Source organism: Sturnus vulgaris, chromosome Z, assembly GCF_052056855.1.
Source record: "Sturnus vulgaris isolate bStuVul1 chromosome Z, bStuVul1.hap1, whole genome shotgun sequence".
NCBI classification, from domain to species: Eukaryota; Metazoa; Chordata; class Aves; order Passeriformes; family Sturnidae; genus Sturnus; species Sturnus vulgaris.
The window spans coordinates 63,919,366-63,944,145 of NC_142283.1; the positions used below are offsets into that span (position 1 = coordinate 63,919,366).

Genomic DNA, 24,780 nt, shown 5'->3' on the forward strand with positions numbered 1-24,780 from the left:
CCTGTGTGTTTTGAAATATTATTCCAGTGATAGTAATGAAGGAAAAGAGAGATTGTGTTCCCATTTCAGAATGGGGATTTTTATTAGCACTGATGCAGAGGAAGCACAGAGTCCTTCTAAGTCAAAAGGAAATAAAAACCAAGTTTTACTGTTTCTTTCTCTTTTAATGACATGGCTTGTCTTCATATGGGTAGTTTGGAAGAGTATCACTGAGTTATAAATAGGATATAAAAAACTGACAGTATTAAATGTGGCAGATGCTCACAGAAATTCCCTAGATTTGTTGTTGTTGTTGTTGTTGTTGTTGTTGTTGTTGTTGTTGTTGTTGTCGTTGCTGATGCTACTGTTGTTGTTGGTTTATTATCTGATGCCTGGCACTCATCTCAAGTTAGTGAGAAAGGCAGTTCATATGCAGACTTCACCATTTGTAAGGAATGTTTGCCTTAGATAATAATATATTATCCTGGTTAAATTACATTTCTTTCAGCTATGAAGTAAAAGTACAATGATGATATGAATTCAATAAAAAAAAATGTGGCCAAGACAATTTTCCAAAAACACTTATTTTTAAGTTTTACATATCTGGTTACTAAGAATGTGATCTGGGCTGGCAAGAGTTGAAAAGATTGTGTGTGCCTTTCAGAGTAATAAAGATAACAGACATGAGGTATCATTTCAATTTATCTTTCTCCTTTTAATTAAAAGCATCTTGCTATTATAGATAAGTGGCATCCCATCAGAAGGAATTTATGGATAGGAGAATTGGGTCTGTTCCCTATAACTCTGAATCAGAAATGATAAAGGATTTACTCTAAAGTGTTATACATATGCACTGATAATGCTCTTTGATTTACTGCTTAAAGTGCAAGCTTTATATCCTTTGAAGATACATCTGATTTTAAAAATAACAGAATTAATGAAAACAAAAACATTTTCATACTTTTGGTACCCTTATTTATTTATTTTCTAAAAGAAGGAGTAAGAAACTCACATGCTTATCACAATGCTTATTATTTTTTTCATTTTATCAAGTTTGGAGCATGTATACTCTGTCATGGTGGCTTGTACAATTCTGTGAGAAAAGGGCTGCAAAAGATGTGTTTGAGCTGCTTTCATGATCCTGTGGTCTATCTCCAAAGACTTTTATAGACTAGGAGCTTTTAACATATCAGTATTCTTAGTAAAATGATTTAAGCTGTCTGTCCAAAGCCCCAAGGTGTTGTGCCCATCCTTCTACCTCCAGAAAATATTCTACATATTCTAGAAAATATTCCAATATTCAGAAGATATTCTAGATGCTTTATCTTGCCTGGTAAAGCCACTCTTCGTGGGGTTATCCAAAGACCTATAGAAGTTCTTCCATGGTTTATAGATCTACATCAATTGATGATTCCCATTTACAAGAATTGAAAAATGGCTGTGGATCAGGTTCTCTGTGCCTTTGGCCACCGAATGTCCTGCTCCACACTGCTTACAGCGTAGAAAAACACCACGCAGATATTCAGATATTTGTGAATTTCCTCTAGCACAGTTTGGCATTTGCCAACAGAAGGGCCTAAGTCTGTGCTGCCAAATATAAAGGGATGATGTGTTAGATGCAGCATGGTCTGCTTATATATTTAGTTGATATCAACAAAATTGAAAATATTAGAAGATAACATTACCATGTTACGTGGGTCTGTACTACACTGCTAGGCACTCGAGGATAGCTGCCTTTCCTGTGTCCCTGAGGTGTGATAGGAAAAGGTAGGATACAGCTGGCCAGACTCAGCAGTGATGGGTCAAAGGGTAAAGACACACCACGCTCTCTGTAAGGGAGCTGCAACTTTACTCCCTTGTAGCAGGACAGATGAGGTGCTGTATTCATGCCAGTGCTTTGCAGCTATCCAGTTAAATAGTGGCCTGAGTAGGACAGGTGAATCACAGTGATGTAACCTAAGATGTGTGTTACAATTTCCTTCTGTAAGTACTCACAGAGGACATGGGCTCTCTACAGCCCTGAGGAACAGAAGTAGAACTTCTCAGGTCAGACAGTGGAAAGTCCCAGTGTCAGAAAGAAGTTTCTGTAAGATGTGTGCTTGTATTTATAAACATAAATAACAGAGTGAATGTGTTCAAATACAACTACTTTAAAAATGCACTTCTGAAAACACTGCTGTTGAGGTCAGGAGTTAAAACTAAATAAAAATTTGATCCTTCAGTGCCTGAATGAGTAATTTCTCTAATCTTCATGGGTTGTGTAAAGATCAGAATTATTTCTATGAATTGAGCTAAAACAAAGAAAAGGCCACAAGAAATTTTACATTACAGATGTATCTAAGTTAAAAAAAAAATTATGAGGCTTTTCTACCCCTCTGCTTTGACAGATAAGTTGCTATGATGAGCAATAGCTAATCCCTGCTTCTGCAGTGCTGGAATGCATCTTACACTTTTCCATGGCAAAGCAGAACGTTCAGACTTGAAGCAAAGTATGTCATAAATGTTAAGGCATTTTTCCTTTTATTGCATGGCTAATATTGCCAGAAAAGCTCAGAAGCCAGCAGATTAGCCTGGCTTGACTAAACTACAGGAGAAGATAAAAATTTTGCCCAGTGAATTTGCTTGCAGCATCAATCCGTGCAGAATTTGTCTCAGTGTTTGCCTCTATGCTAGTAAATGAAATGTAGTCACGCCATAGGTCTGACACAGATGTGTTGTCATCCCTACCGTGGCCACGGTTCCTGGTATGCTGTTGATTTAGGTCAGATAGGGTACTGGCAGGTGAATCCCAGACTAGTTTTCAGGACAAACTAGGATGCATTCCCAATAGGAAGTTTCTATTAACTACTCTACAAAGAGGGGATTGAGGGATTTTGCATTAAATAATATTTTTCTATTGCAGCTCTGAGCTTTTCTCTGGACTACTTTTGTTTTAAAAGTAAGCAATTTGTCCAAGCATTTTTGCTCCCCAGCAGAAAAGGACAAGAAAAGGGGTTCCCATGGTGTCTAAAACTCTACCCTGGCTCTCTATAACAGTTCAAACTGAGCTTTTCCTAGGCAAATGAAGGTTGTTCCACTTTTGCATGCTAAAGTCTTCCACAAGTCACGTGCATGACCCAATGCTCTATAGAAAATGGCCAGCTGTGCCATCTATTTGTAGCCAGGCATGACAAGCCTCAACCCAGGGCCAGGACCCCTGTGAGTCAGCTAACTTGACCCATCTTCCCATGCTGAGTGATGAAAGAGTTCCTGTTCTCATTCCTAGTATTTGAATTTTCCAGAGGTAGCCCAGTGCCTCTGCAATTCCTCTCCCCATCACACTCAGGAGGGCCCTGACAGGGAAGATGCTTTCAGAAGTGCTCATCATGACAGGCACCAGACCGAGCACTGAGCTGTGTAGTGTCTCATTTACATTTCATGATATTGGTTATGTTGGTCGCAAATTGAAATTAATAAACTGGTGCATTCCAAAGAGGAGATGAACACATGCCTACTCCAGGATAACCATCTCAGGAACAGCAGCATTGCAACACTGGGTGCAGCACGGTCCCACTTTTACCAGTCATACTGTTACACACAAATTTTGTTTATAGACTAAGAGGAAGAAGAACACCATATGTAATAAGCATACACAGTCAACAATTTCCTGTTCGTACACCTGAAATCATCGGAATTTAATTAATACTAGCCCATGTCCTGTTATATAACATAAAATTAAAGAAAACTAAGTTAGAATGTTTCTATATGGAAAAGGTCTCTAATATGGCTGAAATTGTAATATACACTTGCTAGCTTCCACTCCTTCTCCTGGTAGTATGCTCACCTGACTGCTGCTTTCCTGATCCTAAGGCAAGTGGTTTCATTCTGGTGGTGGTAGTGTTTTATGTTGAATTATCAAGATCTGAAGTATTTTGCCAAATGGATTATGATGTTCATACTGCTGATTTCTTTACCTTGCTATGGTATCCACCCTACTTTTATGTGTTTTCCAACGCCTTGTGGTTCTTCCAAGCATATTATATATCATTGCTTTTATGTATGTTAAATATTATTCCTTTGTTTTCTTTGTTACTCTATTCCTTAACTGATCATCAAGGAGTTTTTTGTAGCTGAGGAGGTCTTTATTGTCAAGATTATCACATTCCTGCACTGCACTATGTTGCATCCAGTGTTTTCAAGGTCTCTGTTATAATTCTAGACTTGTATTTCTTTACACCATATCATTTTGTTAGAGATACAAACCTATAATTCTCTATAGAATAATTGTTTGTTCACTAGCAATATAGAACTGTGGTTGTACCACACAAAGATAATGAGGAAAATAAATTAGACACAGACTACTGATCAGCTAGAGAAATTACTGTCACAGCTAAAACAAATAAACCAGAACTGCAGGCTGGCCATTAAATGTTCAGATTTAGCAGGCCTGATAAGCCTGCTTTTCCTGAAGACTTACAAATCCATTACAAAGCTTATGGTCTGTTACTGCTAATTCTCAGTGGTAACACCAAAGGCTATGATCCTGTGCTTTCACTGCATGCAAGAGTACTTATAGCCTATATATGAAAGTACTTAATATATACTAATCCTTTCTCTGATATATTCTAATGTCTATATACATCAGTAAAATTTGGAAATACTACCAGAAGCACAGTGTTGGCAGCTAAAGCACGATGATCTGCAGGAAGTAGGAGTAGAAACACATCTTGCTGCCAGGTTAGTGAAATGACACAGGTTTTATCTCAGTGTAATGTAACTACTTTTTGTGGGCAGGGGAAAGACTAGAACTGCCATTACTTCAAAAGTTAAAATGTTTCTTAGTTTTCTGCAATAGTTGCTGCTATTTATGGTCAAGTAAATGTTGGGAAAATATACTTACATATTACTCTGTGCGAAAAGATAATCGCCCTTGAAACTGGCAAAAAGTCTTGAACAGTGTTTTCTATTTGGTTTCTGTTTATTTATCTTTTTATTGTTATGGATATCAACTGGAAGATAAATAAGTATCTACCATGACTTCCATGACTGCCTGAGAAAATGTACACGATACATGACACAGGTATGAGCAGCCAGTATTTCTCAACTTCTGAGTTTCTTTAAGAAGGGAGGATATAGAAAATTTTCTTGTAATGCAATGGGAAAGGTTGTTTAATTGCTAAGTCTGAGAAGGGACTTCTATACGCTTCTATCCTTCCTCATCTGTAGAACCTATAGAAAAGCAAGGCTTTTCCTAAATGCCTCAGACAGGAGGATAAGAAAAACTATTTCTGTTTGCTTTTGGTTTTTGCAAAATAAAGAATTGGATCCGTCTGAGTCAGTTTTGGTTTTCGCTAAAAGTTGAATTCTGAATTACAGTCTATCCATATTCTGTATTTAAAGCAAAATCCATCCACACAGATGTTCTCAGTCTCCAGGACTCTTCCACTGGTTGTAGTACAGTATTGTAAAGCAGGCCTAGAAGACTGATTGTTACCCAAATGAATTAAATATAGCAGTACTGATCCAAGAGTTAGTATTTGTGAATTCCACTGCACATCTAATACATTCATTCTAACAGAAAGGACTAAAATGCCTAAAGAGTTTTCTGTCCTTTCTGCTTCATTTTGTCACCTGTGAAACTGCTACAATGAGTGATTGACTACTCAAAAAGCGAGGACATCTTGGAGACTGAAAATCAAATAACACCTGGGACAAATGTCCAGAGTCTGATCTCATCTTTGTCTGTTGGGCATGCAGTCTGGTTGCAAAATACGATGCAATTTGACTGCTCTGTTCAAGAGGCAATTGGGATTGGAATAACAAAGGTGTGGTAGAATAGGAATTACCTGCATTGTTTGAGTAATTTTCACAGTGCTTTCCTAGGCTGTGCTTCACATAGCAAAGTGCTTGGTTCAGTGTTTCTTGCACCATTTCTCCCACTTCGTTAACATAGAAAAAGTAATTCATGTAAACACAGAAGTGTGGCAACAGAATCATAGCAGTTTGCTCACACATCAAAAGTCAAAAGTCATCCAAAAAGCTTTCTAAACAGTTTCGTGTTTTCTGGTTTGTTTTTGTTTTGTTTTACTTCGGGGATGAAGGAGGTGGAGTGGGGTTTTTTGTTTGTTTGTTTCTTTCTTTCTTTTTTTAAATCTGCAATTTACTAGTTGCAAAAATAGATGCCTGAGAACAATTAGGTGGAAAATACAAAACGTATCTTTTAGATTAATTCATTGTTCTTCTTGTAAACATCCGGTGGGGTATCACATCCTGGAAAAGCCACTGTTTCACTACATATGGAAGTTAAGGCTTGCTAGTTCCCATGCACTGGTGGAGAAACACATCTTTCTCGTAGTGAGATATGTAAATAGAAAACACATCTAGAATGGTGAAATTAATTTGCTCGTGCTATTAGCCATTAACTATTACTTTTTTTTCAACATAATAAAAAGTGAAAATAATCAGTGAGCAGATGACCACGATTTGCATTCAGATACGTGTTCCAAAACTACTGAACGGAGTCTTGCTTCTCTGAATAATTTCCCTTTATAATATTTACACAAAACCAGGGACAGAAACCGTTTAGATTATATAGGCTTGCCCTCTTCTCTGTTTTCATCTTGACTTCTCAGAACGTCTTTTCCAACTCACCAGCAGATCAGTAAACTTTCATTTAGAAAAATACAGACCTTAAGTCTCCTGTTTTCTACTTCTAAGACAGTATTCTAAGCAGGTGACTCTTAAGAGTCTGATTAAGAAGTAATAACATACTTTATGCCTACCAGCGGAATTTGGTTGTTTAGATTCTTTAAAGGAATTGCTCAGACCTAATACCATTAAGCCTTAATTCAAGTCCTCTAGATAATTAAGCAGTTTCATTTTTCAGAGTCAAAAGAATCATGCTAGTGCAAGTGATGTAGGAAAGGGAAAGAAAGGAAGGCAAAGGAAAGGTTTCTTTAATTTTATACTATGCATGTTTTTGCATGTTTATGCATGCATATTATTTGTATACACACATAATATTTTATCTCATATATATGGTGTGAAAGCATGCTCTTAGGAAAGGAAGGTTATTATAACATGCAAATGTACAAACTAGCAGAAGCTGGACATTGAGATAGAGACGTACCTGGTCTCAGATGTCATCCTCATGTTTACAGACTGACTCTTAGACTTTGATCTTCCTCGCTTTGGTCAGCTTGTATTGTGTCAGAGTAGTCACTCCTTTGTTTAAATAGTTTTTAAATATTTGCACTCACAAATAGTGGTATGAAATCTATAATGGGCACATATACCTCAGTTAAATATTTAGCATTATTTTTATGTGTATTAAGTTAACAGATGCAGTGGCTTGTGCTCAGCACACGGCCAAATTTTACCCAGATCATTTTCACATACACTGAAATATGCACGTTCAGTACTTTAATATTATGCTTTGCAGATCAGAATAATTTTAATGTCTTAGGTAAGGAAGCTTAAAATATAATTTTAAAATTTCTTTCTCTATTTTCTTAAGAAGCTGTGCAAATCCAGAGGTAATCTGCATTAATAGAATTAAAATAAACATCCTTAAAATCTGAGGAATGATCAGATTGTCTAAAATACCTGACTGAAGTCTTCAGCCCAGGAAAAAACATTGTTCTTTCTATAAGACCTCTTCTTAAATAATACTTGAGTAGCTAGGAATCTCCAAGCTCTTTTTTAAAGCTATGACAATTAAGAAACACTTCATTTCATTTGTTTCTCCTTTAAATTCCTCCCATCCTTTACATACTTTCTACAATTTCTTCAGACTATAACATCAGATGACATTTTAATTGTAATTTTCAACTTAATTAAAACATTCTTTAAAAGGAAGTACGTGGGGAATTTCATGGAAATGAGGATGATAGTTTCATGGCCCATGATCTAGGCTGCCATAGTAGACTGTGCTGATCAACAAGAAAAACCCTGCATTTTTCATAAGCAGTGTCTCCACTGTAGTGAGTGTTAGAGCCCCTGCTAAAGATATAGAACCAAAATTTGTGGACTGATGAAGAACAAAAATTGTCTTCAGAATTTGCAGCATGTTAAGCATGCATCATTCACTGCATCACAGTCTTCAGGCTATGAATGTGAGCAGCAGATCTCCCCTCAATGCAGTGCTCCTTGATGGACTTGTCCACTTGGGTGCTTTTAACAACTGTCCATAATTTCTTTATACTGTGTTACGGAAAAGAAAGTTTATTGCTGTTTTAGATTTCAAAGTTACAATTACTTCGGCTGATATTAAAAAGTCTGTGCCAGTTTAAGATCAATTAGTGACTCAGGAAAAAGACACTCTCTTTCCTTTCAATTAAACATTAGGATAAGTTGGAGATCTGACACTGAAGTAAAGTGAAAGATGTACATAAAAAATCACCATTCCAGTGCACATTTCATATATTTAAAATTTACCCAAAGTTTTATGCAGACTGCAAACAGAGCAAACATTTATTTAGAAATCAAGTGAGAACTATCTTACCAAGACAATTTCATTTTGTTCCCAGGCTCCCTTAAAATCATAATATGCCAGTAGTAAGAAATAGAGGAGGATTGTAAGATTTTTAATGCATTTTTGTATTTTAATTATTATTATACAAAAGTATAAGTACTTTGGTATTTGATAGAGAGGTGTGGCTCCAGGAGTTAGCACTGAAGTTTCTTCATAGGTATGGCTAAAGGCAGGGACATTGTTAAGGAGATTTTGAAACAGCATCACCCCACTCCTTTGAAAATACCTTTGAGATTATTTCAGTAGCACCTTGCTGATGTTGCAACAAAGAAAATAGTTAGGTCAGAGACATTAACATTCCTTTGGCTATGCTATTTCTGTTGCATGACTAGACATTAAACTAATCCGGGTCGGTGTTTTCCCCAGTTTGGCAGATCATACGGATATGTACAGATCCATAAACAATGTACAACAGAATGAAGCTTCTTTTACATTCCTCTTTTATTTATTTTTTTTTTAACAACAGCTTTGTTATCATCTAGAACTTAAAGTAAAGTAAGCTTGCTCAACTTTGAGCAATTTTGTGGTGCCACAGGACTCAGCAGGATTTTTTTATGCGCTTAAAGTGAGGCTTTAGGCCTTGCTAAACTGAAACTTAATCTGACATTTTTATGTGCTAGATTGAACCTCAATATATGCTTGTTTCAGTCCAATTAACACTTATCCTCTAGCAGCAGGTCTGGAGAGCAGTGACAATGAAATCAAACTACTTTTATTGACGTTTTGGAAAAATCATCTGCAGTCCTGACTAGCTGTGTTAAAGCCAGTGTTAGTGGAGCTAAATAGTTGCTGCTTACTTGGGACATTAATTATGCACAACAGCTGCTATACTTTAGTGATTCAATGTAATATTATGGTGTGGCCCCTTCCTACTCTTCCCTCACTTACACTAACAGAAAATGTTACATAAGCTTCTGAAGTGTTTATTATTGCTATATCTGGCTGCACACTGGCAGACAGAGACAGTGCTGTTAACTCATTCATGCATTAGAGCGATGTTTTGATACCTCCTTTCCCGTAATATTAATGTATTAAGTCAATTCTGTAGATATACTCTCTTGATTCTATCTGGTAATTGATCAGGAACGTGTTTCTCGATTTTTCAGAGTTCCTTAAGAATTAACAGGATGATACTTTCGAATATTCTCTTTTCAAGAGTGCTGTCAAATGCTTAGAACAGAGAGGATAGGCAATGAGTAATCTTAAATTTAAATTCAAACATTTGTTTTTGAAATGTTGTATGACACAGTCTTTCTTTCCTTTGATTTAATTTCTTGTAGTACAGACTGTATAATAGCACTATATAAATGTTTTGCACATATAAATATATTTTGAATCATTATTGAATTATAAAAGCAATTGAATATTCTGAATGATCATGCTGTGAGAATGCTACTATTCATATTTATGAGAGATAATGCACTGTGTCAGAACCCTGGCTCATCTGAGTCCTACTGACCTGTTTTGACCACAATCAGAGAGACTGTGATGTGTTTCAGTAAACTTTCAATGCCATGGTAAGAAGAGGCTGTTTCATTTTGCCTTTGTTGCCACTTCACCAGCAGCTCTCCCGATACATCTGTCACTCATCACATGCCAAAGCCTTTCACAACTTGCTTTGTCATGCCAGAGTTTCCTTCCATCCTGTTGAATCTGAAATCTATCTGTGAATGACTACAGGAATAGGTGTCTGTTTTATGGGCACAACAACCTGTTTTCAGAAAATATACTTTGGCCAATGCAAGTTTTGCCCAAGTGCCATTGCAGAATTGTGCCTATGCTTTTTCACCTTCTCTGTCTTCTCAGCTATACTTGCACAATACACTCATAAGAGAGGCATCCTCTAGAAAAGTAACTCCTCCCCCAATATGCTGCTGATCCTGGCAGTTGGAAAATTACCAGACCTTAAGGCTGGAATGTTTCGCTTATTAACCTTTTGCACTTTTTTCTAGATTTCAGTTATGATCTTGTTTAAGCAGCTGATGTCTTCTCAGCTGCTGAAGTCAGAGGCTACAATGCTGTAGCATTAGAGGTGGGAATTGAAGTAATTTTCAGATGAGACATTAGTTTCTATTTCAGGCTTTTTTGGAGAAAGCAGCTGCCAGATTCAAGTCTGAGATGAAACAGAGAAAAAGGCAAAGTGGGTAAATCACATTCTAGTAGATGCTAAGAACTGAGATGTAGCATTTTTCTGTGTGCCTGCCAGGCAATATCCTTCTAGTGCATCATCCAGATGGCCTCTGGTTTCCAAATCGGTTTTCAGTCATCAGTATCAAGAATCCCACTTGAGCTCGATGAAAAAACAGCAAAAATGACAAATGGAAAGTGAACACTAAACACTAGTGTTTCCGTTATAAAGATTACAGACTTTAACCTTTGCTACAGGTTATAAACCTAATAATGGCCTTCAATAAAATCTGACTGGAAAATTAAACATTATGTAGAAAAATTAATATGCATTTCTTCTTCTCAGCTGCACTGTTCTAAAGCAACCTCTACCATTTTGACTGACTACAAGTGAGTGAGTGAATATTGCATTAAGTAGGCAATTCCCATGTTCCTATCACATTTTAGTCTCAGATCTGTATTCATTCTGGATGGGAATGTAAATCTTTGACTAATTTATTTTTCTGTTCATGGAAGGGTTTTTTTTTCCTTTAGCTACCAATTTACAATGTTAAATAATAGGCAAAGGCTTCACATATATATGTACAAGAACCAGAATGCAATGTAATCTTTTTGTGCTTGCTGCAGTGCAGTCTGAGCCAAGTTTCTCTTAGTCAGTCTGTGTCATTGAGGTCCACAAGTAGAGTACAGCATTAGGTGAGAGGGAAGAAATATGAGAAACATAGAATCAAAGAAATGTCTGCTGTATGTTTTTCCAACGTTGCAAGCCAGCAATTATGCTGAATCTTGAACTCAGTCAACCCTTGCTAAGCAAGCATGAATAGCAGATGTCTCTCAATGCTTAGAGCTTTGGTGGATTCAGATTATTTATAATCCAAGCTCAGTTTCATATTTGCCTTATTCCCTTGGTAAACTCACTTTTGCCTGGCTGCAGCAGTCTGACAGTGACTACCCTTAATGTTATCACAGTCAGAAAGGCCTCTCAGGGCTCATTTCCTCCAAAGGAAGGGACAGAAAAGAAAAAAAAATTCCTAAAAAATATAGGAAAATGCATCTCCAAAGAAGCATAGTATATCATGTAATTAATCTTAAATGAATCAGTTAAAAGTTGGGGTATAATCCTGAGTCATGCCCTTGAAAATATTTCCTTACCTTCATTAAAATACGATAAAAATTCTTTATCCATAACTGTCTTACCATAACCACTTATAATTCTTGTATCATTCAACAGGATTAAAATATGTAAATATCAGAGTTTCAAGCCTAGAGGGACCCTACAGCCTTTCACTTACTGGAAAACTTTTCAAGAAATTTTAAATGTTTTCAAAAGACCTTTCTTTTCCTCTTCCATCCTCTTTTTCAAAGTTTCTTGTTTTCTTTGACAAATGGTCATAAGAAACCCACATTTTAAAAAAAGTTTGTACTATTATAAATCATGAAGTACATTACGAAAAATATAATATTTGGCCCTAAATTGCTTGGTCCTCAAAATTATAATATTTGGAGACTTCTGTCATCTCATTTTTTTCTGATAAATGCTCTGTTCCTTTCTTTTACTCTATTGGTAGATTGTAGATACTTTGGAGAAACGATTTTTTTCTGGAATCAGTTTTACAGAACTTTGCCCAGAGCTAATTGACAATATCTCTTTAAAAATTACGATTTCTTTTAAAATTCTAAATTTAAAATTAAGTCTCAGAATTATGTGCTCAAGAGAGGGCTTATAAACTATGCATAAAATATGAGTGCAAATGCTTTGGGAGTGATTCTAACATGGACACTTTTACATGTGTCATGTGTGCATAATGATATCTGATCTGCACAGCTGGCTGGGAAGTCTGTTTTTGTGGATCCCAAATCCAAATTTTCAGCTTACCCTCATTCCACTGGTTAGGTTAATGTGTCTGTCCCAGTAAAAATTTGCCAACCCTCCATTCTTTTTTATTTTTTATATATATATATAAAACATATAACTGCAAATTGATGATTTAAAAAGCTAACCCACCCCATGCTAGTGGGCTGATTGGGGTTTTAAATGTACTCTGTGGGTACTATGATCACTATTACCAATCTTGTGCAACACTGAGAATTACTCTGACCCTCTAAAGAGAAAGGTACAGAGGGCCTCTGTATTTCCTAAAGTTATTGTTATATGCCAATTGTTATCAGATACTTAATTATAAAAAGAGATATCGTATACTTAGTGGCAGGAATACCATAGAAATTTACCAGCATGGACAAACGGGAAAATCAGATATCTTCCCTGTTGCTAAAACCCAGACTTTAGGGCACAAAAAGTTTGGGATACTAGATGTTTCTTTCCGAAATTGTAAGTCTCACATGTGCTGCAATGTACATCCTTCCTGTACACTTGCAGACAGTAACTTACCATCCTCAATCACAGAGATAAGCAGCTGCATAGCACAAAGCCCAGACACCAGCTTTCACACCTGAGCTCAGCTGGAGTTTGCCCGGTGGAGTGAGCCGTGCTGGAGCTGTCAGGGATGGTGCTGCTGGGCTTCCCAGCAAGGAGAGGTAGGAGCAGAGCTGACTGTGCAGCTGTGTCTATCCTCCTGCAGCTGATGCTGGATCAAAGCTGCCCAATGCTCTAATGTATGTGCAGTCTGGTGCAGCAGATAGGCCTCTTTAGACACAGATATAAATCTCCTAAACACTAACACCAACAGAAGGTCACTGATCCTTTTTCTAGTGGTCAAACTACAACCCCCAGGTTTGGTGAACCCATGTCCTAGGAGCAGAACTTGATTCAGAATTTAGTTATAATTGTTTACTTGAGACAGTTTATACCGGTATACCCATCTTTTATCAACATATAAGCATATCTGTAGTGCTAATTCCTATTTATCTTCAGCAAATACCTGTGCTATGTAGGACAGGGCTGCTCTATGTTTTACAAGACTCCTTCTTTGCATTTGCTGAAAAAGTCACAGATAAAATGTAGAGCCCTGAAGCCAACTGAGTAAGCAAATGACATGGTAACATAAAATAATAGGGTATGAAGAGAACCTTGTGAAGAGAGAAGTGAAAGTAGGACAGTACTGGTAATGCACCTTCAACAGGTTTACCAAGGATAGCTAGAAAAACTACATAGTAAGGATGAATTATGACTTCTGAAAAATAAGAGCAAATGCGTGTTTAACAAATTCATTGAACTTTTACAATTCCATTCTTAATACATTCTTAGTCTTTTTGAAGTGGTTGTCATAGGAGCCATTATTACTATAGAGAAAACTGGTTGTATTCAAATCATCCTCTTTATCTAAGAATATCAAACTGCTTTTCAAATTGAACAAAGTCTCCCAAATAAATATCCCATGTCAAGATCATTATTCAGATATTGTATGAGGAAAGGGAAACATGATGGTATTGGGTATTTTGCCTAAGGCACCATCCAATGCTTTTAGCAAGACAAAATTAGAAGTGATATTTTCTGACTTGATAGCATAATTATTACCCTCACACAATTCATTTTTACAGCAGCTAAATGTTGAACTCTGTTCTTTTAAATGTTCAGTCAGCATACAGATCAGGTGAGCTGTGGAAAACAACAACATTGCTTTAAAAACAGACTATGAATTTTAACAGTAGATATTCAGATAAATATATAAACAGAAATATCTTTAACTATGTACTTTCATCACATAATTGCCTTTTTTTTCCATCAACTGTGCCTTATACTAGAGAGAAAGCAAGATAGTTATTGAGTATTCCGTACTTAGTCATCAAAAAAGGATGACTCATTTCCAACTATGAAAAACTTTGTGTCTTAGAATTTTACAAACTACCTCTAATAATTAAAGACATAAATGTGAGCTTGTTGCTGTCTCAGCCATAAGATAGTGCCTTTCAAAGAGATCTAGAAATTTTTTATGCTTATTTAATAAAGAGGCAAAAAGAGCAACTGCAAAGCATTTAATGCTTGAAGAGTTTTTGCTTCAGAAGGAAACAAGATAGGTTTTTTAAATATAGGCTTGATTTTAGTTAATTTGTAGTAAAACATATTGACTAAAGAAATTCAGAGGCTTAAATGTAAATGCAGCATGCCTCGTTGGGAAAAGAAAATTCTTGAATTTTTTTGAAATTTCTTGAAGAATTCCTGGAAATCAAATTTTTATGGAATATTGTCTTAGATGAACAGATACTGAACCTTGAGGCTGTGGTGGGTTGATGCCTGGCTGCCAGACACATGCACAGCTGCTCTCCTATACCCTCTTATGGACAGGATAGGAGAGAAAATGACAGGAGAGATGAAAATACTCATGGATCAAAGAAAAGACAGGGCGATCATGTATCAAGGTGATAGGCAAAACAGACTTGATTTGGTGAAAATAAATTTAATTTTTTGTCAACTAATATAGGTTTGAATAGTAAGAAACAAAGACTAAATCAAATTCAAAGGCCAAATCTTCATCTTTGAAGACTAGAGATCTGAACTGAAAAATATGTCCTTAGATTTCTTTCTGCATCTAACCATAGCTGACTTCACACGAGATGCATTGAGCAAGTGCACTAGAAGATAAGATGGACTGATGGCCACTCTGCACAGGGCTCCAGGTTTCTGGAAGGAAAGGAAAAGCATTGCCTGTTTTGGTCAAAGATTGGCCAAAGATTATTTATGATACAGAGTAATAGATCAGGGGGGTGTAATATTTATATATTCTCTTAGTGGAGGATTCTCATCAGTAATATTCTCTCTTTCCACAGTAACATAGAAGTCTGTTACATTATTATTAAGATTAAAAGCAATTTTTTTTCTACTTTATATGTTTTTTTTGTCTGTGGTTTGGACATTTTACATTTTTATGTACTAATATAATCAGAATATAGCATACACAAACAGAAAAGCTGATGTGCTGCTAAAAATTTTATTTTTAAAATAAAATATAGGACTTTAAAATTTTCATCTCCTGTGAAATTAACGAAGCAAATCATTATGTATAATAAGAGTATTTTTTATGAAGAAAATATATTATTTTGAAGGAGGATACCATTTGTTTGAATATAAGTGCATCTTAAGGTGTTCTCACTTGTAGAAGGCAAGAGTCCAAAGGCTCAGTTTTGGGTACAGGCAGTATAATACACTGGATGGAACAGAAGGTACACTGCTATTCTTTGCTAATACACATGAACACAAACATGCATTGTTTAACTGTATGTGCATTCATTAATATAATCCAATAATGTCTTGAAATAAGCTGCAGACCACTTAATAGATGAACAAATAGAGCAGGAAATGAATATCTGAAGTAGTTTATTGTCGATCTTAGCTAGGCAGATGAATATTATGCCAGCAATCACTTTTGTCTGCTACTACAACCATTTGATCTTTTATGACTTCAAGCAGATCAGTGCTAGACCAATTAGCCTTAAAATATGCAGCTAAATCAGAATATTTTGTTTTCTTAAGATGAATGTGCATAAAAATAGCTCCTTATTCTGCTAAAACAGTTGAAAACTGAACTGGGTGACCTTTAAAGGTCCCTTCCAACTCAGACAATTATGATTCTCTAACACACCTATTGTAATGGAAATAATTCTGATCTAGATTGATGGAATCCAGAAGGTAATGCCAGTCAGTCTTAAGTTCATGACTACAAATTTAGAACAAAATAATTTTCCCTAAATTTTTGCAGGGAGATAAGGAGTATTATGAAACATAATGTGTTCTTACGTTCCCTGTATGTAATTGGAGGCAATTAAAAATACTAGGACTTTATATTAAAAAACAGACATAAGACTTTGCTAACTGCAGGAGAAGTTTCAATGGTCCACAGAAAAATTAAGCTGGAATTAATAACTGATATATTTTAAAGTATCTAAGAAAAGTAATTTAATAACTTTTAGTGGTTAATATTGTTAGAGGTCAGTCAGAATAAGTATTTTACAAAAAAAAAACCAAAATAATCAAGCCACATGAAAAGCTGAAATACAAATTTCTTGGGCAATATTTCAGTAAGAAAATTCCAGCAGTCCCGTTCTTTTCAAGTCACATCTACTAAATAAATATCAGTTGTTTGTAACTCACTGGATTTAAGAGGCACTTATGATTATCAGAAATGAGAGCTTGTTTTTAGTTTTTCAGTTGTCACGTTCTTCACCAAGGATGTGGCATGTGAAGTAGGGAAAAAAAAATAAAATCCCTGTTTCCCTCAGGCTATTCAGATACTATGAAAAACTTTAATTTCCTGGATAACAGCTAAATGTTTTCTGAGAAACTCAGCTCCCCTCAGGTAAGACAAAGTTTAACAATAGTTTGGTTGTTCGACAAATGAAGCACAACCCTGAGAGGACTGATTGTTTGCCATCAAATGCTAGACTGAATCAGAATGGCCTCCTGACAGACAAGTTAACAGCATTAGTTATTCTGGCTCGGGTGTGAAGTCAGATGCTCAGGTTGCAGGGACGTTGCTGCCCTGATGCCTGGCAGGTCTGTGTTGCAGGGGATGCTGCAGTGCAGGTGTGCAGCAGCTTTACCCAGCACCACTGGGCCCAGGGCTCCAGCCCAGGCCTGGCTTAGTAAGGCTCACTGAAAAGGGCAGCACTGCTCTTGCTGCTGCTCACAGCCTGTGCTCGGTGGAAGACAGAGAAGCTAATGTGGGACCAGAGACTGGAGCTGGGTACTGCCTCTGTAGTCCTACTCACATGTTTTCCCTCTGGTGCCAATTCATTTTACATTTACACATATTTGCATGAGGAACACAAACTTAAGAAAATGACTGATGGGAAACTCTCCTTGGTCAAGAGAGTTGATGCAAATGGAGAAGTTAGCAAAGATCAGAGCACACAATGTAATCTTTTATGAGAGCAACCCATTCTTGGCCATGCCTTTATCAAATAATAACTAGCAACCAAATCATTGCTGCATAGCAGTGAGACAGTTCCAGTCTCTGGGGGCCCTTCTTTAAAACAATCTATTCTTTCTAATCACCTCTTTCCACATAATTTTTCTGCTTGTTTCCAAATACTCTTTCTTCACTCCTCCCTCAGTCTAGACTCCTTACACGGAGATTTTTTTTCAGACTTCAAGTAGAAAATTGTTCTACGTCAGATAATTTTTTCTGAGGAATTGACTGGCTTTTTTTAAATTTTGCATGGAGACATCCCTAATTTTTCCTTGAAGCTGAATTTCTCCACCACACCAAGTGTGACCACTAGATATTTCTTTTTCCTATTCTCACTTTGTATTATTAATCTACCAAGTGAAAAGTTTCTTTCATAAGTATCAAAAAGCATTCTAGATATCAAAACAAAAGCTCTTCATGCCGCATATGTAGACTTTATTTAAAATTTTTGATGATCTATAAAGCAATCTTTTCAGGGTGTAGCATATTCAGATTTATACACCTCAGCATGCTGCTGCCTAAACAATTTATCCCCTGCTGCCGGATAATTCGAGACTAGGCCCTTTCCATTTATTTTTTGTGTCTACCTTTCTTGTATGTATCTGACCTTGATGTGTTGCTAACACTCTGAGACTCATGCAGCAGCTTCTTTTTATGAGGTAAACTCCTACATTAAATCAATCCTCATGCATTTGCAGCTCAAGTCATAGATGTGAAACACGTTTCAAGTTAACAGCTTATCTCCCAAAGTAGATTAGTTACACATATAAGGATCTCCACTCTCCAACTGCAACATTTTGCCTTTTGCTTCACATTCATTGCAGTTTGAGGAGCAGCCATTAAGGCAGAGGGCTTGTATACACCGTGTGACAAGCAAGGCAGCCCACGGAGGTCCAGGGGAGGACAGGGGTAGCTTTCACCTCGTTATCACTCTCTGACTGAGAAACCGTCTGTAACTACAGATGGCCCAGATGATATTGGTAAGAATTTCATGCCCCACTTAGCGACTCTTCTGCTTTTGGTTCCATGGATTTACAGGGTTTTTTATGGAATTGTAGCCCCATGGATGGCTATGCCTCAAAGTGCATCTGTTTCATGGTACAAACACCTCAGACTCTTGGGTCAGCTTTGAAACAAAGTAGGGGAAACAGCGATGCAAAACTCAAGCTCTGGAAGGACAATGTATGCAGTGGATCTGGGAGATCTAAGTAGTTGTGGGAGGAATGCAATATCAAGAAAGCTGTACAATACTGCAGAGAATGAAGCAAAGGTGAAGTCAAGGAAAGAATTTCCTTTTTTTTCCAGCTGCTGTTGTTTTCTGATTAATTGATTAATCTTCAGAAGACCATGAACTCTCTTAAAGCCCAAGTTTAAAGCTGGTTGCCAGCTACCAGTGACTACATCTCTTGTAGCCAAGTATTTAAGGGAAAATCTGAAATAATCAGGACATTAAGTCTTCAATTCTTGTTGCTGTTTTTACAAAGGCTACTGCAAAATATTTGCATAGCTTCCTTCCAGCAACTGTAAATATTTCACTTATCTTCTTCTAACTCCTTACTAAACTAACTTACTTACTAACTAACTCCTTCCTGTAACTCATTTTTACAAGGTTCATAGTATCAGAAAAATATAAAGGAACTTACATCAGCTGTCGCAGCGTCCAGTAAGAGAAGCAAATACCAAGGTGTCTTCCAGGTGTAAACCTTCTTGTGCTGCCTCTGCAGCCCCATCATGCTGTCCATCTGAAAAATCTCACACTGCATGTGATAACTGGGAGTTTATCTTCCACCTGCTCAAGCTGCTGATCTTTCCTCTTGCTTTGTAATATGCAGCACTGCAACATCATTTAAAACTGCAGCGGACTGACTCATAACACCATTCTTTACCTTGACAATCAATTACTGGTTTCCCACCCATTCTTGACTTACCAATTTTTTTACATATTTGGCCTATTGTTCCTTTTTGCAGAATAATTCTGCAGAGAAAAGTCTAAACAAGCAGAAGTTTTAGTGCCAGATTGAAAAAGCAAAGAGAATAATGCTTACTAAGAAAAGAGTAGTTTATATTTTCATAAACCTACACCAATCAGGAAAAAGGGCATGAAAACACACTTACCAGTTTTCTCTCTCCCAGTCATATCTACATGGAAGACATGGACTGTCACCTGGAGTGGGGAAGATAAAAGACCTGACTGATGATGTGGACATAAATGTAGATAATGAAAGAGACGAATTACAGCATCAGCTTCATTCAAATTCTTATAGGTAAACTTACCTATAATAGGTATACAAGAGATAGTTATAGTCACTAAGGCTGATAGGAAACTATCTGAAGCTGGGATTTCTCACTTCAATTCAGCAGCTGGTGTGCTTTTTTAACATCAACAAACTCTAAAAAGCTGAGGGAAAAATACTATTTGATACATGTACAAGTATTGCATATAAATGTAAGTATAAATATAGGGAACCTGTCTTAGTTGTCCAGGAATTGCCCCTTTCTTAACTGTGTTTCTACTGGCCAAATATCCTAATTTATATAATACCTTTTGCAAATTTGTGATAGTAATCAAAATCATGATTCTGGCAGCATCCTGAATTAGAGATCCATGAATTCTCCAAGCAATCCAAAATCTTGTGTAGTGGCTTGCACTGAGAGGGCTGAAGAGAAATGCACCTTAATAATCCCACTTACCAGCTTTGAAAGGTACTCTGTGCAAACTCAGTTATTTTTCCATGGAAGAGAGAATAACATTCATTGCCTTCATATTGTTATGACCCCACCACTGGCATGAGACTTGCCAGCCCCAAAATAGTGGCCACACTGTTTACTTCTGCCAGTGGTGAAATAACATCTTGGTCAGTTGTCCCATCCATATTTTCACATTTCAAGATGGTGGAGTAAGATCTTCAAGTCATGTCATTAATATTTCACCAAAATACAATATTCACAAAATATTCAAAATATTATTTCAGGTTCATATTTTGTTTATTCCATCCGTTATTGGAACATTCTAGCTGAATTGGCCTTCACTATGTTGTTCAGTACTGTGGGTTTCAGGAAGTGTGTGCTAGCATATCTCACCTAACAACTGTGGAAAAGGAGAGGTCACTTCTATCCCAGTTCTTTTGCTGAGACACATTGCTACCCACTGGGAACTGTTGTTTCCATGTTTCCTGGCCTCAGCGCTCCTTTTGAAGCCAAACATTGGCAACATGTCCTGGCAGGAGCTTATGCAGAGTCATAAAATAGAAATTTGGGCTTTCTTAAATAGCAGTAACTTTTGCCACATTCAGGGCAAGTAAATGTACATGAACTGACCTACTGTCAGGAAATTAGTTTTTTGAGGCCAGTGCCCACAGATTTTCCCCCAAGGCTGGCAAAAAGAAAGCATGGTGTGACAAGAACCAGAGGAACTTAGGCAATATACTTTGGCAGTTTTTTAGGAAGAATTTTGCCTCTAGGCAAAGCCCAAGACTAAAGTATGAAATTACACATTTAAGAGAAGTGTCACCAAGAGCTTTAGTTTGTAAACTAATCCTAAACTCATTATGTCTGTAACAATAGTTTTGTTTACATCTTCAGTTCATCTTTGCAACATTTCTGTACCTACACAAGGTCCTTTATACATTCCTATTGGTATCTCTGTTACTAATATCTACACGGCTTGGCCAGTCTTGGAGTTGCTGAGAGTGGAAATCCATGTGGAAAAAAAGAAGCGTAATCACCAAGAAAAACATTGGTACATATTAGCAATCTCTGTGCATCTCTCATGTAATCTAATCTGATGAATTAAGCCTGTGAAAAACTGGTAATTTCAGGTCTCTTTGACTATGACCTCAGATATCAGAGTTTGTGATATCTCCTAAATGATATCTCCTAAACTGAAAAATAAAATACTCTTTGCTCCATACACAATCATTTAACCCAGCCTTTAGCAGAGAATAAACAGGAAGGGATACATCCTGGCCTGATCTATGGTTTTATAAGCTTGACATCCAACAGAAAACTAAGTGGAATTACGTGGCCAGTGATACATAACTGGCCTTGGGAGTTTTTTAAACAGTTGACCTGTGGGTAAAGACTCAGATTATGTAAAACTCAGGGTGAACTAAACAAGGTACAGTGATGAAAAAATAATGTCACCACCAGCATTTTGACCAGCTTTTTTTCTCGAGGTTTTCACCTGATTTATTCAGCATGAAGCTGATAGTGCTAACCATGTTTTAAAGTACATGAGAAACATCAACAGGGAAATATCAGCCTTCACTTTATAAGATGTCATTTTGATCTCAAGGACAACTAAGTAGAGGAGATCTAAATTCAAAGAAACAGTGAGATGCTTTGCTTTGCTTAACTGACCTTTAGTAATTCTGACGGCGGAAAATGTCCCTCCAGTTTGACTCATTTTTTTCCCCCTCAGATACACTCTGTTTGTCATTAAGGGCTGTTACTCAAGCAGCTCTCAAGAAAGCAGGCTGCTTTTTCCCTCAGTTATGGTGAGGAGCATAATTACAGGATAAGCTGCAATGGATTTATGCCAACATGTTCAGCTCAAGTCACATGACAGAGAACAAATTAACTGAAATGAAAAGCTAAAAAACTTAAACCTTAACCTATAGTGCATTCTTGAACTGTGCATTTGAATTGGGTACTTTCTTCTCTGTACAGAAAGCTCTTTCGTTTTCCCAAATGCACAGCTGTTTCTTCCTCTAGGCTTGCAGTCTGTTGAAAATAATAGTGCTACTAATCCCACTTGCTATGAAGGTTTTATAGAGGAAGCATGCGGTTAATGTAATCAGATTTGTTGTTTAAAATTCTGGGTGGTTTTTTTTTACTGTCATTGTCAAAATTTCCTCATTGTTATCCACTCAAATCTGGCACTGGAGGAGGGTTTATTAACAAAATATTTGTTGAAAATCTAATGAATGCGTATGGTTTCTAAATCTGAAAGGGAAAGAAGTTATCAGAACAGGTCCAGTTCCAAATTCTGAAAAATTTAATTTTCATTGGAAAAATTATTTGTGTTTCTTTCTTGTTGTTAAAATTTAAAAATGAAAGGCTTCAAGACAGTTGGTCTGAGGGAAATATAACCATAGCTCTTGTGAATTGACAACTCCTTCATTTGAGATGAGTGTTGGTCAGACATTCGACCTTCAAAACCTCAGACAAGAGTCTTGCTTGCTTTCTGTGTTCACAAATGTTGAATTATGTTTTTAGTGGAGAACAAAAGCAAAGGGTTACATCCTGCCTTGTGTTGGGGTTTTATGATCCTGGCTTCACCTTTCCAGAAGCTGTGCCCACTTCCCTTGAGATGATTTATGTCCACTGTACCCACTTAGCTGCTTGGCTGGTGTGCTTGAGCTGTAGATTGTTAAACAGTGAAGTGACAAAAGGGTGGCAAGTGCCATGCATGGGAAAATACTAAGACATCAGGCTCATGAATTTCCACAGTCACCATGCATTAGATTCAGTGCTGAAACCTCTAGTTCCTTAAGTATTTATAGGTCACCATGTCCCCAAACCTGGACCAAGCAAAGCTTTAGGTATCTAAGACAGGATATAGGAAGAGTGAAGGTTTTTACATGCAAAATTTCCATTCTGAAGCCTGTTCTCTAATTACAACGATTTGGAGGCATATAAACTTTGTAATGGGGTTGTAATCTTTAAAGCCCTTACTTTTTAGCATGTATGGAAGCATCATGTTCCTGGTTGCACTCAGCAGCTCTGTTCTTCTCAGCCCCTATGTTTAGTCATTTCTCTGCTATCTCTGCCTGTGGTAGCAGAATACCCCTGGTGAAACAGGGCCACTAAAATAATGTGATTGCAACTGATTTATTTAATACTAAGGAAAAAGAAATACCCAATAGATCTTCAATTAAGGATTTTGTCCAGAATGCAAACCATCCATATTTCCATTTCCACTCCTGATGGAAAACACCAGCTCAAGATTTATTCATAACTCTCTTAACATTAGTGACCTCCTAAATTTCTTCAATTAATCTCCAAATCAACTGACTTTCCTGAGAGGTGAGGGTACAGCAGTTTTCTAGTGAAGATTATTATTTCTGTGTGAGCATTCCTGTCATGCTTCTTAAATAAACAGATGAAGAACAAGAAGGGGAAACAGAAACATGTAACAGTCACCCAAAAGGGAAAACATGGTTCTAACTATAATTTTCTGCTTCAAACATATAATACTTTATGTAAATCCTCCTTCCAAGATCCTTCCAATCTTCTCTCCAAGTTATTTCAATTACTACAATTCCCTAATTCAATTTGATGTGTCCATTGTAATTTATTGCATTCACTCTCATATTCACAATAGAAACCTTTTTTAATAGTCACATAAGATAATCTGACTCCATTTATAAAATATTTAGAAACTGCTGGCAAATGAGTTTCAGACTAGCCTTTTTCTTAAATGGAAGTATCTGTCTGTAATGTGGAGAGATATAGTCCAGGAGTGAGTAGGAGATGGGGAGTAAATGAACCTTTATCTAATGTGATCTTAAATGTAAGGAGTTTTTAAGGTGTTTATTGTTGTTTTGGTTTTGGGTTTTTTTGCTGCCTGGTATTTGTTTATTATTTAGTTAATCAAGTGAATATCTTTTCTTTTGACATATTTGATCTTAAATTTAATGAGGAAGACATAAGAGATGAAATTAGCTTCCTAGAAGTGAATAATGGAGAAATGATGAGAAAAATAAATTGCATGTTGAAAAAAATTAAACAATTGCCATACAGAGGTTAAATAGTTCAGCTATTCAATTCATTATCTTTTTTCAGAGTATACATCTAAACTGTGCTTCTTGTCCTACAGAAAGGAGGTTGCTGCATTTAATTCTGTCCAAAGTCTCCTAAAATGGAAGGGAAAACTTCCACTTGAGTACTGCAGGATTTTTATCAGGTCTAGGAGTTAGTGGGACTTTTTTTAGTGTTAGAAAATTATCATATCATTTGGTATGAGAAGCAAACTCTGCTTCAGAGAAACCAAGTCCACAATTGTGGGTTATGGCAGCAGAGCAGCAGGAGCAATGCTTTTCTCAGTCAGCTCTGTTAGATACTTAATGGTCTCTGAACATTTCCTCTCACAAATCTATTGCAAGCATTTTCTCATAGTGATGGAAAAGCAAAAAAAACCATTTTGTAATATTCCTACAAAATCTGAGAGGGTTGAAAGGTTCTAGTATCAGCTCTTCTGTGTCTATCTGCCTGAAGACCTCACTTACCAGTGGCATAGAATAGCAAATTGTTGAAGAATCACAAGTTATAGCATTTTCAAATGCTGCCATAGTAAAA

The 24,780-nt window shown here is 36.7% G+C and overlaps 1 long non-coding RNA gene across 4 annotated transcripts in view; it reads right to left on the reverse strand.

Moving 5' to 3' along the window:
• The window catches only part of LOC148219880 (uncharacterized), a 72,455-nt gene extending 53,095 nt beyond the window's left edge, over positions 1 to 19,360 (reverse strand). For 3 of the 4 annotated variants that reach the window (XR_015799350.1, XR_015799347.1, XR_015799348.1), the window contains exon 1: positions 19,125 to 19,360. This is a non-coding gene — a long non-coding RNA (uncharacterized LOC148219880). The remainder of the gene's footprint in view (positions 1 to 19,124) is intronic. The other variant, XR_015799349.1, reaches the window with a different exon arrangement.
• Between the last annotated feature and the right edge of the window lie 5,420 nt (positions 19,361 to 24,780).